The sequence below is a fragment of the Erithacus rubecula genome (genome assembly GCF_903797595.1).
Source record: "Erithacus rubecula genome assembly, chromosome: 3".
In the NCBI taxonomy this organism is placed as follows: domain Eukaryota; kingdom Metazoa; phylum Chordata; class Aves; order Passeriformes; family Muscicapidae; genus Erithacus; species Erithacus rubecula.
Window position 1 is genome coordinate 140599828 of NC_136689.1, and position 20313 is coordinate 140620140.

Below are 20313 nucleotides of genomic sequence, written 5' to 3' on the forward strand. Positions count from 1 at the left end.
CTCTGGTCCACTTCTTGTTAAATTCTGGAGAAAGGATGCTCTGATGACCTGGCTCCTGCCCTAGTGATTTCCTACATGGCCTTGGGAAAGTCACTTGACATTTGCCTGCCTCCACCTTCCATGAAATGGAGAGGAAATCATCAGAAGACTCCACTCACTCTGCTGCCATCACCACTGTTAAACCATGGACCATGAGGACTGTAACTAGAATTCTTTCCAGTTTAAGCTTAAAGACAAGCTGCTATTTTCTCCCAAACAGTGCAGATCTATGTTGGATCAACTGTGTTGGAATTTGAAGCACTTCTGCAAGGAAAAACAGCCCTGTTACTCCTCACCATGCAAACTGATGCATTCATTCCCTGCCTTGGCCATCCCAGAAACCATAAGTTTCTTTCACATCCATCACTCAATGCAATCAAACCTCGTGGGAAAGGCCAGATCCTGCTCCAGGTGCTTGGTTTTTTACCAAAATTTTAGATTTCATTGAAGTAGTCTGAGCTAAATCCCATCAAAAATGCTTTAATCTATACTGAGAACATCTAGAGAGGGGTGAGTGCAGGACCAGCCAAGTGGGATCCTATGGGTCATAGAGAACTAATGGCTGGGGCCAGAGATTTACCCCATGTACAGCCTCAGGTCTCTACTGGTTTGAATGGTGTCAGGTCAATGTATTTGACGTTCAGTTGGTAATCCAGACACTTCATTATTGAGGTAAAGGTGGGCAAGCCCCCTTCCCTCAGTCAATTTTCAGCAGCACCATTTGAAAATTCTCCCCAGAGTAAACAGCAAAGTCACCCCAAACATAAGAAATTAAGCACTGTGGGTTTTTTTCTCTGACAGGACCAAAGAGGAAATTCCTCTGAGACACAGAGTAATTCTGAGTTCTGTGTTTCTCACCCTTTTCCAATTGCTGTCTCCACACCAGCCCTTGAGGCCCAGTGCTGGATGCCTGGGGCAGCACCCTCTCCCCCCACCCAGATAGCATCATGTCCTTAGGATGTGTCTACACTCCCAGGTGGAGCTGGTTACACAGAATAGTCCTTTCCTTAGGCCTGGCTCAGTCTGGAGGCCTGGGTGTGGGACAGAAAGTAGGCACTGTTCCTTATCATACGAGGAAGATTATGCAAGAATGTCCTGTAATGAGGAAAACGAAGGTGCTTTGAATAGGTATGTGGGGTTGGCTGCAGGGAACTTCTGGCAGCAGCAGGGCTCTTGCAGCATGGACCAGTCCTGGTTTCCAGTGCCAGATGAAATGGGGCAACCAGCTGCCCCACACCAACCTTCCTAAACCAAATGATCAGTTTAGTTGCTTTCACAGAAAAAAAAAAAAAAAAAAAAAAAAAAAAAAAAAGACACAACATTTGAGGACAATATCAATGAAGGAACCATCACCAGGACCTAAAACTCAAAATCTTTATCTGTTATTGTTACTTCATCCTCCTCTCTGATTGCTGGCTCGTGTGCATGGGAATGCAACGTGTATGGTTTCATGTTCTTAATTGCAATCATCCTGCAGACACCTTCAGGCACGCTGGGGACCACCAGTAGTGCAGGGACAGCATGTGAAGAAGCCCTGCCCTGGGAGACCCACCCCGCCCTCCCTGATGTGGTTAAAATGCCATTCCAGATTGTGGTGCCTGCAAAGATTTAGTGATTTTATCACCCAGAGGAGAGCCCTGGACTGTGCCCTGTGCCTGAGAAAGCAGGACTGAGCTTCAGCTGTGTAGGAGGGCAGCTGTAAGGAACCAGGATATCTGCAGTGGTGGTAGAGTTCCCTTCATAGCCTTCTCCATCTTTTTCACATGCAGGTGCAATCTTGGAGTCTCTGGACTGAGTTCTTTCTGCTCTGAAGCTCTCATGGCTATTAATACCTGGGGAATCTGTGAAGTAGGCAAACAAGGTTTTGATGAGTGTGGGAAAAAGAAAGGCGTTACCACGTATGAGTGAACTTCAGTTTCACTCATGTTGAATTAGTCAGTGCTTTCAAGTGAATTCCAAGTGCTGGTCCAGCTCTTACATGACTCTTCTTGAAAAGCTAAGTGCTCCATTTTTAGCTTCTACTGGAGGAAAAGCTAAATTTAAAAAATAATATTTGAATCAGAACTATTGCAAAGACTTTGGGGTTGGGTTTTTTGGTGTGTTGTTTTGGGGTGGTTTTTTCACATTTTTCAACTTTTTAATCTCTCCCAGAAAGAAAAAGTAACCAGTAGTCAACACAAACCAGTTTCTGGGACTTCTGCAAGCTGGAGAAATCCAGGTTGCTTGTCATGCCTGTGAATGTGATGTCTAAGTCAGGAAACCTCACCAAGATGTTGCAGCCCCAAAGGAACATGATGCCGTAATTGCCTCTCCAAAGGACCAGAATATGTGGTGTAGAGGGTCAAGACACAAGCTCCAGTGGCTGAGAAATTCCATGGAGGACTTGCTCAACTTGAACATTTAGTGGATGGGAAGGAGGTATCAGTGCTGGGACATCAACACTGACATCTCAAGAATTCATGTTTCACTTCCTACCTTAAGGGAGTGGTTTCTCCTGCAACCTTTCCAACCTAGAATTATCACTCTTCTGGTGCTTCCCTCTCTAACACAGCAGCTGTGAGAAGTGCTGTCTGCAGGTGGTAAAAAGCAGAGTCATTTTTTCCATCAGTTCACTGTTAATGGTGTCCTGGCTTGAAGAAAGTTGAGTTTGGCTGAAATGGAAATGACAGAAGGGGCAGGGAAAAAAAGAATACAGAAATTTAGACAAAGCAGGTGTATGGATTGCATTTCTATTCTTTCTGCAAACATGGAGGCTGCGTGGTCTAGATCCAGGAAAGTGTCCCAGCTCTAATACAAGCAGCTTGACAAGCACACATTAAAAGATAGCCAGGCACTAACACAGGCAAACACAGCCCACTGGGATTAGCATCTGTGCAGAGGTTACAATCCTTCCACATTGCTTTTCAGTGCATTAGGCTGAAAAACATGCTCAAGGATGCTCACGTGCACAGGAGATTGTTGATATTTGTGCTGAAAATCCATTCAAACTGAGAAATTACAGCTAACATGAAGCCTACTTGATCCTCTTAAAGCTGTGACCTGATTGCAGAAACATTTCTCTCTGCTTGTTTTTCTAAAATACAAAGAAGCAAGGCAGAGGCTTGACTGAAGATGGATTCAGGCTTGCCAGGAGACCTGAAGGTGTTCCCCAGTTGCATTGCCCATCAATTTTTAATGCCTTCATTTCCCCTTCAGCTCACAATGGACAAAAGCTCCCCTAGTCATATTCTCTGATTCTTTGGTGCCCAAGAGCATCAGCCAAACTGGTCTGAATTTACACCCCTTGGCCAAGAAGCAACACTCCCAGGCACAGCAACCCTTCAGCCTCACCCATGCAAGAGGGATCACGCTGGGTTTGACAGCACTTCTGAGGGAATGTGGTGGAGCCTCATGCTGTTGGCCCTTTTTCTTCTGCCAGAGCTGTCAAGCTGAGCTTGTGCTCGAGCGCCACGATTTGCCATGTGACATTTCAGATGGGGAAGCAAGAGAATGGCTTTGCCAACCACCGCTCTCAGGTTCTCTGCTAAATAAAAAGCAGATGACTGACATTTGCTGTGTCTGAGAGAAAGGCGGGTCTGTCGTTTTTACAAACAATAAAGGATGCAGAAAAACAAACATATTCCCTCAGAGCCAAGCACAGTTCCCCATCGTGCCTGGGAATCCCCGTGGAAGGCAAAGGCATCATGCTGTTCTAACATGAAAAGATTTCACCAAAAATACCCAACCAAATGCAGCAACTGCCACATTTTTCTTTGGAATTTTTTTGTTTGTTTCAGTTCTCAGGGGTTTTTTTGGCTTTCAAAGAAAGCAGTCACAGGCAAACTTCTCTGTGGCTCCCACCATCACCAGTGTTAGAAGGGGGACCTCTGCCCTCCAGAGCCTTCCCTGGGTTTTGCCAGACTGATTTTAGCACCACCAAAAGTCACACTCTGAGTTTTCATTAAAAAATGTTGACGTGAAAAACAGATCATTTTCTCACTTCGAAAAAGTAGCAGGGAGTCAGACAGCAGAATGTAAATGTCAATAGCAAGGGAAGTCACAGGTTTTTTTCTGTTCTCAGCAGACTTCTTTGCAAGGTGTGAATTTGCTGATGCCTAACCAAGGTTGAACTTATGCTCTGCGTTGAAAGGGGAAGGGAAAGGAGAAAATTAAAATCCCTTTCATCCAGCAGTGTGTTTCAAACTTGCAGACACCAAATGTCTTGAATATCCTTTGAAATCAATCAACAGATTCCAAAGTTTTTATCCAAGGATCCATTTTATGCATTTACACATATAACACTGCTAGTTGCATAAGATTCATGGTGTTAAGAAACTTTGGTAAATGTTACTTATTTCCTTTACTCTTTTGAAACTGTCATATGCCAAATCAGCCCTCCTCAAGTCTTTCTAGAGGACTTGGTGTAGGTCCTAACAGGTTGGGATGTCAAGGCTGTGTTGTGAAACAGCCTGAAGTTGTGTCAGGGAAGGCTTAGGATGGATATTAGGGAAAGGTTCTTCACCCAGGGGACTGGAATGGGATCCCCAGGGAAGTGGTCACAGCACCAAGCCTGACAGAGTTCAAGAAGCATTTGGACAACACTCTCAGGTGTGATTTTTGGGCTTGTCCTCTGCAGGGCCAGGAGCTGAACTCCTGAGGAGTTCAACTGAGGGTATTCTGTGATCTATGATTCCAGGTCATCCCTTAACCAGAGAGGAGGACTGCATACTTGGAACAATGTTCTCAGAAACATAAAGCACTCTCAGACCATTCTGGTTTAGAGGACACCAGTTTAGCACCTTCCAGGGAAGAGGTAAAAATATCTTTAAAATGCAGTAGCATCTGAGGATCTCCTGATATTCATCTCTATGTGCTTGTGTCTCCTGAGGGATCACCTCATCCCTCTGTGACTGTGACCCCAAGCCCCCTATTATTCTTTTCATTTTTTGAAGCCCTTGGATGCCATTGCAGTGACTTCTGCTAAGAGAGTCCTAGACAAGTTAGAAATAAATGAAAACCTGCGATGGCCTCAGGTGCTCTGCTCCTCTTCCTTTGAATTTATGGCTGTTTTTTACACCACAGATAAAGACATGGGTTGTAGACACAAAGGTTGACAACCTGAGGTGAGGCCCTTGGCTATAAAGTGACAGCAGCTCCTGAACTGTGCCAGCTTGAGTCCATGACATGCTCTGACCTCTGTGCCTCACACGTACTCACTAGTGGGAGATGTTAAATATATCCAGTATAGCCTCAGGAATGGGCAGCCTCCTCCCTCCATGGGCCAGGGGACTAAGGGCATCTCCCCCCCAGGGCAGGGACACTGCTGCACTGAGCCCAGGCTGTGCTGTCTGCCCTTGACTCTGCCCCAGGCTCTCCTTTATCTTCCTCAGCTTCCTCTTTGTCATCTTTGTTTCCATCTTCTTCTTTTCTACTTCTCCTTCTTCTTTCTTCTCCCTCTTCTTTCTCTTCTTCATGTTCTTCCTCCTCATTCTCATCACTTTTTTCATCTTTATCTTCTTTTTTCCTCCTCTTCTTATTCCTTGTCTTCCTTCTTATTTCTTCTTTTCCTCCTCTTCTTCCTTTCATCACCATGTTCTTTCTTCCTCCTCCTCTTCCTTTTCTTATCATCTTCATTATCTTCTTCTCAGAATCACAGAATATTTTGGGCTGGAAGCGACCGTAAAGATCATCCAGTTCCAGCCCACTGCCGTGGGCAGGGACACTTTCCACTATCCCAGGTTGTTCCAAGCCCCATCCAACCTGGCCTTGGACACAAGGATGGGGCAGTTTCTCTGGGCACCCTGTGCCAGGGCCTCACCACCCTCACAGAGAATTGTTCCCAATATCTCATCTAAACCTCTCCACTTTAAAGCAATTCTCGCTTCTCCTGTCACTCCACTCCTTTGTCCAAAATCCCTCTCCAGCTCTCTTGGATATTGGAAGGGGCACTAAGTTCTCTGCGGAACTTTCTCTCCTCCACGCTGATCACCCCGAGCTCTCCCGGCTGTTCCCACAGCGGAGCGGCCCCAGCGCCTCTCGCTCCGCTCCTTCCTCCCGTTCCTTGTCCCCCTTCCCTCACGCTCCCCTCACCCCTTGGCCCCGCCCCTGCCTCAGGCCCCGCCCCTTTCCCGGGCCCGCCCATCCCATCCTGAGGCCACGCCCCCCAGCCGGCTGTTCCCTCCCCATTGGCTCCTGCGGTCGCCACGTGACGCGGCGGCGGCGCGCGCGGGGGCGGGGCCGGTTGCGCGGGCGCGCTCGGGGCGGCGGCGGCAGCGGCTGCATGTGCGGGCGGGGGGCGGCGAGCGGGGCCGGGCGGGCGGCGAGCGGAGCCGGGAGCAGGGCGAGCGCAGCCCAGAGGAGCCGAGCGGAGCCGGCGGGCAGGTCAGTGCGCGGGAGCGGGGCCGGGCGGGCGGGGGGAAGCGGCGGCGGTCGCCGCACGTGGGTCCGCCCGCGCAACAATGCGGGCGGGAGGGGTCCGTGCCCGCCGGCTGCGGGGCCACCGCGGCGTGCGGAGCAGGCTGCGCGGTGCGATGTCCTCCCGGAGCGGGGTGATGGCTCCACTGCAGCCATCCTGGGGCTGCGGTGGGGGCCCCCAGCGAGGCTGCGGCACCTTCAGATTGAACCCAAAATCAAGGGAGGGAGCTCATCCGCGCTGTGCGGGGCTCACGCACGCCGCTCCTCCCCGCCACAGCCCCGCCGGGAGCCCAGGCGCGGTGCCGCAGTCCCCCACCCGCGGTGCGGACACGGAGCAGCCCGGCAGAGCCCAGCCCGCCGCGCTCCGTGGGTGGGATGCGGCGTGGCCGCTGTCGGGGCTCCGCGGGGCCTCTCCACCCCCGTCCGGGGCCGGACGCAGCGATCGGTGTCACAAGGGGCCCGGGGGGGAAGCGCCGTGTTCCGGGCTGTCCGGGCTCGCCGTCCCTCTTCCTCACACGAATTGGGCTGCCCTGCGGCAGGGATGGCCTCTGCCGGGTCGTGTTTGGAGCAGGCTGCCGAGGGAAGTGGTGGCATCACCATCCCTGGAAGTGTTCAGAAAACATGTGGCTGTGGCACTTGGTGACATGGTTCAGTGGTGAACATGGTGGTGGTGAACTGATGGTTGCACTTCGTTATCTGGGAGGTCTTTTCCAAGCTGGATGATTCAGTGATTCCCTATTTGAGCATGTACTCAGTAGGCTAACAAGCCATTCCTGGCCTTGCCATGGCGTGGGGGCTTGGGAATGCCAGTAGTTCCCATTCCCTGGGTGGGCAGGTCACCTAGCAGGAGGACACCCCATACCATGCCTTTCTCTGCCGTAGGTAAAGTGGATTTTTGCATGCGACTGGAATTACTAATCCAAGCAATTAGCTGGAGTCTGTCAAGTTTGTGCTGCTGCCAATTTCTCCAGTTCATTTGGTTACAGCTTCATCTTTCTGCTCAAAGGAACTGAAATGTAAACTGGGCAACCAAGTGTCTGGAGCTGCTGGGCTGGGTTTATGTGCATCCTTCTGGACAAAGGAGGATCAACAAGGAAACCGAATCTTAATGAAGTCATATATTTATTGGCAGCAATGGGAGAAGAGTAATGTGGCTAAATGGAGCTAGTGGCTTGTTTGTATACAAAATGTTATGAATTTCCCTACCAGATTGTGAGCTGGATTTAAATTCCACTGTTGCAAGGATTACTGATTTTTTTTTTTTTTTTTTTTTAATCACATGGTTGCTAATAGTGTACATTAAAAATGCTGCAGGTGGATTTAAAGCTGAGGACCTTGTGGGCTCACCAAGTTCTGCACCAATATTTATATACATCCAGGGACTTTAGAGTGTTGTCATTTTTCAGAGTTAACAGCTTGGATGGTGGCTGGCAGGGGCTGGTCCAGCACAGTCCCTGACACAGCCACTTTCTGGGGATCTCAGATGCCACCAAATTTCACAGTTGGGCACGTGAAGAGACTTTTAACCTTTGGTAAATGCTCCAACCTGAAATTTGTTTCTTTGGGGGTATTACAAGTGTAGCTTTGGTTAACTTGTGTCAAAGGTGTGTGCCTTGAGCCATCACCCTGTTGGCTCTGCTTAGGCAGAGGGCTGCTTGCAGAAGCAAAAAGCTTTTGTTACTGCTATTTTATTTTTATGTGTGCCTTGATAGCTCAAAAAAATCGCTCAACTTCCAGTCAAGGCAATCCTGGGTGAGAAGTGTCTGCTGGGATTGGCCTGTTAAGTGCATTTCTTTGATTTGACAGCAGAAGCGCCCAGAGAAACATCCAAAACCCCAACATTAAGGCATGTTTCCAACTTCATCATCCCCTGCAAGCCATGGAAATCAGTGGCTTGAAATCCAGCAGCACTTGATGTTAAAATAGCAAACTGTAAACATCGTCTCCTATCAATAACTTTAATTATGGTTTGGGTTTTGTCATAAATAGACACACATTGTCACAGAGAATCAAAGTTTAGCATTCAGACGTGCTCAGTGGGGTGGTAGAGTCTTTGGACGGGGTGTAACATGCTTTTATAGCATAAATTAAAATAAAAAAGGGGTTTAGCAGCACAGCATGCTGCTGTGTAAGAAAACTGCCAGCTTTTGGGCTGAGACTGTGGGGTTTTTGGGCATCGTGTGCTGCGGCGTGTTGGCGGATGATGTTCCCCGGCGTCTTTGGACGGGGAGAGCGAGTTTTACCACTCTGCAGCTGAACCCTGACGGGATTTTTTCAACCATAAAGCAAAGTGCAGAGAAGGCTCGGTGTGTGCCACGGATAGCCAAACTGAAAGCAAAAATAAAGACCCGCGGAAAGCTGGGGGTTTTTTTTGGTCATTGACAGAAAAGGAAAGTGCCGGTCTAGGGGCGGGTGTGAAGTCCCGTGTTCCTTACTCTCCTAATCGGGAAAATACAGACTGTGGCACATGGCAGCAGCGTGCCTGGCTAATTTTACATCTTGTCCTCTTCCCTTTCTGATTTAACCCAAAATTAAGGAAGGGAAGCAGCACCCATTGGCCTATTAAATGTTCATTTTTGCCAAGTTACGCCACTTTGCGAACACGAGACACGACCGGATTCCTGTGGCAAGGAGCCCTTAAAATTTCAACAGCTCTACCTATAAATATAGTCACCGTGAAAGGCAATCCGGCTTTAAAAGAAAAAAAAAAAAAAAAAAAAAAAAGCAACCATGCTCTTTTTTTAGTCCCACTGTATCTGCCTGACTTCAGTGCCATGCGATGCATCTCCAGCCGGGCGGTGAAGCCGAGGCGGTGTGGAACATTCAGTCTCCTGATTCCTCTTGCTAATTTATGTGCGGGATGGGTGCAAGCAGAGAAAAATAATTTTGTTTCAGTTGTCCTGAAGGATTTTGGGGACGGGATGGTGGGGCTGGATCTCTGCAGCCACATCATGGCCTTTTGCAGAGGTACCTTTGATGATTGCTTGGCCCTGGTGAGTTCCCAGGAGCTGCTGCACTGTGGGGCAGTGCAGGATGCAGCCTGAAGCATCCCTTGGCTCTAAAGCAATGTCCCAGATGAAAATTAAAGGGAAGAAAAAGAAAGAAAGAAAGAAGCTGGCTGCCACCTCACCCCAGAAGGTGTCTGGGCTCACCCGTTGCTCTCTGATGCAACCCCAGCAGCTCAGGGAGCTCGGGGGCTGGTTTTGGACATGCCCAGGGTTGCCCAGGGACAGGCTGGCCTCGGGAGCGGGTACAGCATGTTCTGGGCACTCCTCCAGGCCAAGGGGACCCCCCACCACCCCCAGATGATGTAGTGGGGTGATGGCCACTGGCACACCTGGTGGAGAAGACAGTACTGCCTGCAGGGCTGGGATTTAGGGTGGAGAAGCTCCAAGTGGGGGGGGTGGTTTTGCAGCTTAGTGATGCTTTTCAGCGTGCCCTGCGCTTGCACGGCAGAAATCCACCTTTGTAGCCGGAGCAGCTGGGTCACCGTGCTGTGCCAAAACCTGCTGGGTATGGCTGGGATGGGGCACGGGCTGGGGAGCGTGTGGGAGTGGGGCGGGAGAGCTCGGCGCGGGGAATTGCTGCGTGTGCACTTGGGCGAAGTGCTGAGCCCGGGCTGCTCGGGAGCTGCAGACAGAGCCCACACGTGACCGTCTGAATTTCAGATGATTGCTGGACCACTTTGCCAACAGCCTCTCGCAGCTCATCAGCTGCAATATCGCTTCTTTCCCCCCCCCCCCCCCATCCTTTTTTTTTGTTTCCTCACCCTGCCTGATTTCTAAGCCAAAGCAGGAGGGATAAATACGACACCGAGGGTGGCTGCAGCTGCGTAGGGTTTCTATCCAAATGGTTTCCTGGAAGGCAAGTTTTTTTTGTTGTTTTTCAATCTTAAAAATATTTTTACAGCGAGTGTCTCGTATCGAGGCTGTTTGGATGTCAGGTTTAGTTTCCCATGACATGGAGTGATTAGAGGAGGGAGGGGAAGGAGGGGCTGGGTGCTGCTTTATGTGCAGATCTCTCTGCAGCAGTATCATTGCCTATTGATGTAAATGTGTTCCCTCTCATCTCTGCGATAGTTCTCGGAGATTTCCTCTTTTACGTCACTGCAGTTAATAAGATGTTTGACTTGGGAGCTGGGGGCGATGTGCTGTGTTATCGTGTTGCAAGGAGTGGGGGGATGACGAGTTCCCGTGCAGACTTGTGCTGGGAAGATCGTATCAATGGTGGGGAGAACAGCTGGGTTTGGAGTCAAATCATTGCCTTTCACCCTTAATGAACTTGACCTCATGCATCTCATTTTTTTATAGTGACAATGATTATTTTTCTTCTAATACCGAGAGAGGCAGCTCACTTCTCTTTATCTGCTGCATTGCAAGGGTGCACCTTGATTTTTTTTTAAGCAGATTGTGTCTGCCTCGCTGAACTTAAGCTCTTTTATTCCTGTTTTTTTGGGACCACTGAAGCATTTCATGACAGCACCTGATGGCTTTTTTTGGTGATGCTGCAGGTGCAGTAACTGCAGAGCCAGAGCCCTCTCCAGGAAAGTCCTTGACTGTGTGTTTTGTGTGTCACCAGTTGATTATAGAGTTAAGAAAGTGTTGCTGTTGTACATGCCTTGACCAGGAATAGCCTCCCTCCTGCCACAGTTTGCAAGGCCAGCTCATCGAGGGCAGGCGAGTTGGTCAATAAACGCTCCAAGCAGCACCCTTGGGAGCTGTGAACCAAAATGGGAACTCTTGTGTCCTTCAGCTCCTCCTTCCTTGCCAAGTTGTTTTCTTCCCCCAGCTCCTTCTCCAACTTGCCACTCAAACCCTCTTCATCCTGCTGTGTTTTTCCGCAAATGTTTTTCAAGCGTGACAGAGGGAGAAGAAAGCCACGAGTGCTGCAGGGGGCTGATCCTATCAGGGCAACCCTTGCCTGTGGCTTTGGGGGCCCCATCACTTCAGTTACCTGGTGGCTGCAGGTGGGTTCACATCTGGCAGCTGTTGCGCTTGGAGTTACCTCTGTCTGCCACCAGACACAACCCAGCCAAGGCTCATCCCTAGGGCTTGAGTCAGGTGGGGTGGCCACAGTCTCTGTGTTAAGTGTGGAGGGAAGAAGGGCTCTGTAACCCTCTCAGGGAAATGGGGACATGGAGGGTGTTTGCAGGAGGAACAGCCACAGCTCTGGTGGTGGCATTTTCCAGCCTTCCATCAGGACCTGTCACTCGCAGTCCTGATGACATTTAGCTCTGACTTGCTGACACTGATGTTGTTCAATAACCTGTTTCTTTTATAAGCAGCATTTTACTCTTAAAAACAACATGCCACCAATGGGTTGGGATGTTGATTTGGTTTTTGGGAGGCTCACAGCCTCCCAGTTCTGCTTTTCCTCTGGGGAAGAATCAACATGGTTGGGTGCAATTTTCAGCCCTCGTGGGAACAGAGTCTTAAAGATAACCCTACCACATCCCAGCTCATGCCTTCACTGCTGGATGTGGGAGTTCATTTTTCTCACTCCTGCCATGCACAACAGCCCCTCTCTGTGCTTTTCCTGCGAGCTGGGACAGGGGTAATTTTGGGTGCAACTCCAGGCAGCGCTGGCTCGGCACATGTCCCCAAGTGTCCCAGCCTGGGGCCCCCTTCATGCAAACAGGGTCAGCAGCTGGGAAATAGCAGAGCAAAGTGCCTCCCTGGTAATTCCCAGCTGCCGTTAAAGCGGCTTTAGAATAAATTCCCTCAAAGAGCAATTCCAAGTATTTGAGGGTTTGAACTTTTCCGGAGAAGGGTTTGGGAGCTGCTGGCTACTGCACTGCACCCTGGCATGCCGGGGAAAGGCGCCAGGCAAATGCCCTGATTATCCCAAGATCTAAAAACCACTTTTTGATGTCTGTATGATGTTTGTTTATTAGCTGCATGTGCAGCACAACTGTTGGAAATGGGGCAGTGCTGGAAGCAAAGATGTGCTGAGCTGGGAAGATGAGTGTCTGGGCAATGTCCTGGGCTGTGCCATCCTACCTGGCCACCAGTGCTTCAGCAGGGGTGCAGCACAGCCGGGTGCCCCTTGCTGCACATTCCACGGCCAGCTCTGCTTGGTAACATGGGCACAACAGAAAACAAACTTTGCAGTAAGCTTTGCTCTCCCAAAACCCCTGAAACTTGCTTTAAAACAAAACAAAACAAAAAACTTTGTAGCTATGTGGTCTTTCTTTTTCTCATGCTCATGAAAATTCTCATACCAAACCAGTAACCTCCACTGCCCCCTGTTCATTATTTTTTAAGGTGGTGTTAGGGGGGCATTTAAGGGAAGGCTTGTCCCAGCCTCTGTGTTCCCTCCTCTCCTACATCCCATCATGGCAAATTCCAGCTTCATCCGTGCTTGTGTGGCAGGCACTGAAAGTGGGAGGTTTGATCAACAAACTGGAAAGTTGGTCTCATCCCTGAAAGACTCTCCATGTCCCTGTGCTGGTGCTCCCCAGGGTGATGTGTTGCTGCATCCCGGCTGGTGCAATTTTTTGGTCATGGGAATGTCCCCATGAGGCTGAGTACCCCGAGCTGGGGACAGCCACGCTTTTCCCTGCAGAGACAGTGCTGGGCTCTTGCCCAAGTCCCCTCTCCAGGGCCCTGGCATCAGTGCAAGTGCAGCCAGGCTGAAGGCTGATGATTAAACCCATGATCCAGGTCACTCCTGCCCCCCTCAGTGCCCCAGAAAATAAGGATATGGATAGCAAAACTACATCCAGCTGGGGATGTTGCACCTCTCTGAGTGATTCAGTGAGTTTGGGGATGAACTGAGCTAATTTGGGGTAAAACCACCCTAAAAAAAAAACGTTGTAGCAGGGGATTCTTCCCCACACACCCTTCATTGCAATGGCTAAGCTCCTCCGAGCTCAAACTGATTTTGTTCATGGGCTGACCTTTATTCTGGCAGCTTCTTATTGCACTTTCTATCATATATGTTATTTTTAAATAATTCTTTTTTCTGTGTGGACATGACAGAGCTGTCTCCTGAGGTGGCAGAAAACACATCAGGTGGGGAAACCTGCACAGGGAAGTTTGCTGTGGATGGGACAACACTGGGTACAGTCCCAGCCCAAAGTCACATCCCCTGGACCACACACTTAGCTCCTTTTTTTTTTTTTTTTTTTCCCTCCCAAACTAATCCCTCCAGCCCCTTAGGCTTTTTTGTTGTTGTTGTTGTTGCTCCTCTCTGAATTCCTTCTAATTTGCAGGCTCACTGCCAGCATCCAACGCGCTATAAAAAGGGGACTTGTTCTTCAAGCTTCCCTCTGGTACAGAGCGTTTGCACAAATAGCAACACGCTTGACAAGTAGGTCTGATTCCCCCTGCTATTACCAAAATGCTCCTGGGGTGCTCAGGGAGTAGAGCTGCTGTCTCAAGACAAGCCAAGCTGAATTTCACACAGGGCCCTGAGCCCAGTTCCCAGCCGGTGTTTAAGCTCCTGTCAGCTGGAAAAGCGGAGCTGTGTTTTTATTTCCTCGCCGTGCAGCCTCTCCCTCTCTCTCTGAGCAGATGCTGTTGCATCCCTCCAGATCCCACCAGCACAGGTGGGATGTGGCTGTGGCTGCAGACCCAAGTCCTGCTGAAGGCAGCCCCAGGGCCACCATCAATTTTTGGCTGGTCCCCCCCCCACTGTTACAAGCAGCCATGACACAAACCCCCTGCCAGCTTCCTTCTTGAAACTAATGAGCTGTTTGACCCTGGCAAGTCCTCTGGGAAAGCTGTTGCCAGAGCCTTGCTGCTTGCACGGATACAAACTGCTCTCATTTCCAGCTTAAATTTATTTGTGGATGACTTGTACCCATTTGGCCTTGTTCTTCTTGTACCCACACTGGCTTTTAGCTTGGATGGCTCCTTTCCCTGCTCTGCTGTTTATCCTCTGGCAGGCTCTACCAATTACTGTGGGTCTGCCAACCTAAATAACCCCAGAGTTCCTGGTGGAGCATGGCTGGGGGGGTGTAAGGGCATCTAGGCTTCCTCATTCCTGCACTGGAGACAGCCCCAGCAGTTTGATTTGCAGCTCACCCATTGAAAAGGAAAATCCACCATGCCATTCCCACTGGGAATGGTCCCAGCCTGCAGAAGGACAACCCCAAACATCCTCACCACTGACAAAGGCTCTCCAATTTGAAACCATTATCTAATTTCATTAGCACACTTCTCTTTTGCAATGCAAAAGCCATTTTGGCAGAAGATATGCTTTTTTTTTTCCTGGTGCAGCCTTCAGTAGCACCTTTCCCTCTCCTTTCTGGTAGTGCCAGGGCTCATGTTCCTGCCCATGCTAATCTCAGCCCTGGTGTTGTGGGGAAGACATTTCCCATGCACAGCTGTTGCCAGGCACTTTGCTCAAAGGCTAAAGTGGATTTAAAATGTGAAAGTTCATCAGGTCAAAATACACACGTGGCTCCATACCAGTGGTCCCCTTTTGGAGATGTTGGACCATCCAGGATGGTATAGGAAGAGCTGCAATGTATTTGCTTTCCCCTCAGGATGATAATTTTTTGCCATACTTTTCACTGCTGCATCTTTGCCAGGGTTTTCTTTGCCTTTTATGTACTTTCTTTGGGAGCTCTGTGCTTATTCTTGGTGATGCTGAGATGCTCTCTTGTCCATCCCAATTTAGACCCCTGCCTTCTCCTTGGCAGAACCTGACTGGTACATTTGATGGAAGGAAGGATGTTCCAGATGCCCTTGCTCCCCAGCTCCTTATTTCCTCCAAGTTTCCCTTTAGTTAAGAACTCTTTTTTTTTTTTTTTTTTTTTTTTTTTCATTCTGCCTAATCTAAACTGCACCAGCATGTGTCCATTTGAGGCAGGATTTTATATTCCCCTGCAGTGTCCTTCCATCATTCTGTGCCCTCGTTAAACCACATGTAAATTAGCATCATCAAGAAGGAGCTGGCCTCTGCAGTTATTAGCAGGATTATTCTCCTCTCCCAGTTTCCAGTGTAGTTGCTGGGCTGGTGTAACACAATTCCCACTAATGCTCATCTCCTCTGTCAGGGAGAGCAATGCTGATGGGGCACTGAGCATCAGCAGCAGATACCAGGAGGAAACCAGCAGACCCCATTGCTCTTCTCCTCCAGGCCATGGTTGTTTAGCACATCACATTGGGCATTAACTTCCCCTCCTGAATCTTTTCTGAGCAGCCCGTGGGCTCCTTCACAGCTGCAGCTCCAGAACAGGAGTGCATCACATTCTTCACTCATCTCTGGGTTTGCTTTGTGCATCGTGTTTTCTCACTGCCTAAATCAGCATCCACAGCCTCCAGCACTCAGAGTGGGTACAGCTGGGCATTTTCTGCCTGCAGTCGATCTTCCTTGTTCCTCTCTCCTTGTTTATTTGATTTCTCACTGTATTTAAAGGAGAGGTCAGTGTGTGTTTTGCAACCTTCTCCTTCTGTTATTAATTTCTTAGAAGCGAAGGGGAAGGAACCACAAGCAATAAAAAGCCTGAGGTTTGAGGACTGGCTGTTTATTTGTCAAAGCTAGAAATGCAGTGACTGAAGAGGACAAGAGAAAATCCTCAATGCACATGTACCTCATTTAAGTTTAGACTTGTATAGGTCAGATTGGAGGTGGGGGTGTGGATTTCCTCCTGCTGCAGTTTTAGATGGAGCTGTTATCACTGCCATTGCTCCAAACAGCATCTTAATTTTGCCTTTTGCACCTCATTTTTGCACCCTCCAGCCTGACTTTCCTGCACCATGTCCATCTGATGCTGGGGAAGCAGTGGTGCCCATCTCAGTGGAATCATGGCACTCCATACAGTAGGATTGGACTGCACGTGGCTGATGGCAGGTGGGTGGCAATAAACCAGTCCTGAGGGTGCAAAAGCTGTCAAAGAGGCTGGAATTGGCCATCAGCTGCTGGGAAGAGGAGATGAGGAGCAGCAGGGTCACTCATAAGCCAAAGCCAAAGATGGTCAGAAGCCCAAAAGGGACAAAAATAGGTGTCTGGGTTACTCAAGAGGATTTGAGGACCACTTTGGATCTTTTCCTTCAGAAGCAGCAATTACCAGATGAAAGGGAATGTCTTCAAGCAGGCTTTTTGGAGCATCTGGTTTGTATTTGGCACATTCACTAGGGAAGGCTGGAAGGCTGCTGGGTGGGTTGGTGGCTGGGTTGAGGCAGAGGGTGTCCTTCAGGGGATGAGTCTGGTCACTTATGAAATGTATTTTGACACCAGAAGCATTCCCACATCTCTCCTCTTTTTTGGACTGCATTGTCAATAAGTTTTCAAAGCATTAATGCTGGGCATGAGCTGGATTTCTGCTCCTGGGAGGTTAAAGGGTGTCCCCACATGAAGTGGCATGAATAGTGGGATGCACATGTGGTTTTCTTTTTAGGTTTCGCCCTTCCTCACTACAGAGGAGGCATTGGCATGTAATTACTGCCAGCTTTAATCCAGCCAAACCAACTGCCTTTCTGGCAAACCCAGATACAATAGGAGCCAAAGGTTATTGCATGCCCTAAATAAAACCATTACAGCCCTGGGGCCTCGCCCAAGCCCAGACCACAAAGCATCCAGGACCGGCTCCATTCAGTTTTTCTGAAAGATCTGGTCTGATGGCAATGATCCATCCATTTTTCTTGTACTTTTTTTTTTTTTCTTACTTTATCCTTGCAAAGCCACCTGCACATTTGCAACCACTCTGGCACCTGCCAGGAGCAGCACATCTGGCCAGCATTAGCGAGCCTGCCAGGGATGCACTTGGTTCAGTCTTTTCTTGCTAAAATCATAAGTGGCTTTAATTGAAAGCAGAGCTGCATGAAGGCACGTCACACAGACACACCACGGTGTGCATGGCTCAGTCCAACACGTGGCTGTGACCAGTGTCCTCTCAAACTGCTGCCAGATACAGCCCAGTGTTCTGCCCACCCATGGGATGGACTGAGGCAACATTAAGATCCACATGGCCTGGAGTAGCCACCCAGGAGCCAGTGCATCCCACTGTGCTCTTCTCCCAGTTACTGCTCCAAACTGGGATTCACTCTGAAACCTGAAGGATTTTACTCTCTATCCCTGAGCAAATAGAGCCCGAAGTGATGCAAATGCATGACCTCACCCAGATCTCAGTAGGTAAATATTGCATCATGATGAGCACACCCCTTATCCTTTTCCCCAGTCTGACACACTCTGAGTCCATCCTTGTGCAGGGGCAAGCCAGGCCAGGGAGGAGCTGTATGCTGGGAAAGGCTTTCTCTTCACCTCCCAGTTTAATTATCAGTGTCTCATGTTTGCAGTGGGATGGACACTGGTTCTGCCTCCATGCAAGGCTGCTCTGGCTCCTGGCATCCCCACAGAGCTGCTGGCAGGAAGAAATTGCATTTCACAACCCGTCTTTCCAGGCTCCCACAAGATTACTGAAGGGAGGGGAATGTGCTGAAGAAAATATCCCAAATGCTGGTAAAAGGCACAGCTTTCCCTACCCCTTTCCAGGATGGCCTTTCCTTCACTAAACCAGACACCCTCCTCCAGCTGGCAGCACCCACATCTCCCCATATCATCCTGGGGTGTCTTTGCCCTCCTGGCCTCCCCTTTATGTGCAAATAATTGAAATTGTGATAAGCAGGCTCTTTTATGAAGAAATTCTGCTTTTTCCTCTCAGTGCTCCTGGGACAGAGCTCAGTCACTTTGTATCTGGGCAATAAATCTCCAGGGCACACCCGCCACACAAGGCAGTAATGGGCCTGCCAGATGCTGTTCTGTCTGGGTGAAGAGCTCCCAGCCAGTCCAGCATCTGTTAATCATTTGCCAGGAGAGCCCAGGCAAGTGAGGGAGTCTCAAGTTAAATCCCTTTTGGCCAATCCTTTTGAATCACAGTGAAGGTTTCTGGGCTACCCGGAGCTGAAACAACCTGTGAGCTGCAGCAGCCTGTGATCCTGGGCTGAGAGATGCATCCCACACGTCTCAAGAGGAAAATGAGAAATCTATCTCCTTAGTCCTTCTTCTAAGAGGTGCAAAATCCTCACCAGGCCAACGCTAAGATAGATAGCCCTTTTCCTTGATCCCACTCATCTGCTTTTGCTTCAAAATCCTGTGAGCATCAGATGATGAGATGTGGTCCTGGGCAGTGAAAAGCACTGGGGGAGCTTGAAGTGGTTTGGTGTTGAGTCATCTCCTCCTGGGTGGTGGCATGTGGACAAGGCTGAAAGAAGGGATGGCTTTCTCTGGTGTTTCTTCTCTGTTGAGTCTTCTTTCACTATTCCACAATCCCAGTCCACACATTTTGCCTCCAGCAAGTAGATCACCTCCAGGTTCTCTGCAGAAGATCTTGTTGCATCTGAGGGCAATGGTTGGGCTGTTGCACTCATTCTGATTTCTCTCCCAGGCTAATTACAAGCCTCTTGGACTCTCTCAGGTGGCTTTGGCAAGTGCTCTGCTTTTCTAGTGCCAGTGCCAGAGAGCCCTGGCCACAGCCATCAAGTCTTTCCCCAACTATTAGAAAGCAGTTACGCTCCTTGTGTGTCTTTTCATTGCCGGAAGCTGGTAAGTGGATGGATCCTACACAAATAAACTTCTCAAGGGCAGAGAGTCAAAATATCCCTGGGCTTGTTTGGTGGGAAAAGGTTAACCAGCGTGAAGTCTAGGAATTGCTGCTGACCTGACTTTGTTGACAAAATACAGTGTTATTAATTGGACTTGCAGGCAAACTGCCTGGGGATGTTTAGAAGGAGCTCGTCCATTGCAAGGGCTGAGATATCCCTGGGAGAAGATCTGTCTGGGCTGAGATGTGCCTAGGCCTTGGCCATGGGTCTGGTTTGGGGTTTTGTGTTGAGGGTAAGATGTGTCAGGGTCTCAGTCTCCCACACTGGCCATGGGGCCACACAGATTCACCAGAGCTGTAGCAGAGAAGGACAGGAGGAGCCTGTCAAGAAGCCTGGAGCCAGATGACTGAAAATGTCTCCTGATCTACTGGAAGTTCTCCTTGCTCATTGCAGGACTGAATATTATTGGGCTGGATAACATTTGAAGTTCCTTTCCAACCCAAACCGTTCTGTGTTTTTTGTTATGACTCTAATGAGGCTCCTGGGTCCCTAAATTCAGGTTTCTGCACTCAAGCTGAATCCTACACAAGGCATCACTACCTGGACAGGAGCAGAAGCTTGATGATGAAGGTGAAATTCCTGAGTGTGACCTGTGCTGCTCCTAAATCCCAGCAGCTGTTCACTGTTGACATGATGACACTCCCTGCCACCCTACCCTCAGCCCAGTGGCTTGTTTTTGGCTGTGGCAGGGCAGTGGTCAGTGCCTGGCCCTGGGTGCCAGTGTCATGGCAGCTCCAGAGCCAGCTGCTCCCGTGGCTGGTGAGCTCCTTCACAGCCTCTCATGGCCCTGCTGACAAACAGCTGCTTCCCTGGGCCTGGGAGTGAACAGAACACCCAGCTTGGCACTGGCCCAAGACAGAAGCTTTGGGAATCCTCCTGGACAGCAGGACAGCAAAGGCTCCTCTCCAGCAGGGCCAGGGCTGGGAGGCTCCCGGCAGCAAAGCCCCAGTGCAGGAAGAGCTCACCTTGGGCTGTGAGATTCCCTGCACCTGCCTGGCTGAACATGCTGGAAAGCATCTTCCATGCATGGCAGAGTGGTGGAAATCCACCTACCAGCAGATAAACATGCCAGTGCCTGTCCTGCTGTGCTTTGAGGAGGGGGTGGCACCTCATGGGGGTGGGCAAAGGAGCTGTGCCTTTTCCTCACCTTTCCTAGGTGAGGTCAGCCACATCCAGGTGGAGCCTCACACAGATTAACTGTGCTCCTCAAGGGTGGCCATGTACCTGTAGCCCACAGGTGATGCCACCTCTCTGGGATGCTCAGCCTTGTCTAAGTCAAGCTGGGCCGTGCAAACATGACCTGGAAGAGCTCACAGGAACAAGATCCATT

At 49.6% G+C, this 20313-nt stretch overlaps 1 protein-coding gene across 1 annotated transcript in view; it reads left to right on the forward strand.

Moving 5' to 3' along the window:
* The first annotated feature begins 6244 nt into the window (after window positions 1–6244).
* The window catches only part of PTP4A3 (protein tyrosine phosphatase 4A3), a 41735-nt gene continuing 27666 nt past the window's right edge, over window positions 6245–20313 (forward strand). Inside the window, exon 1 of the mRNA XM_079301416.1 lies at window positions 6245–6399. The gene's annotated coding sequence lies outside the window, so the exon portion shown is untranslated. The remainder of the gene's footprint in view (window positions 6400–20313) is intronic.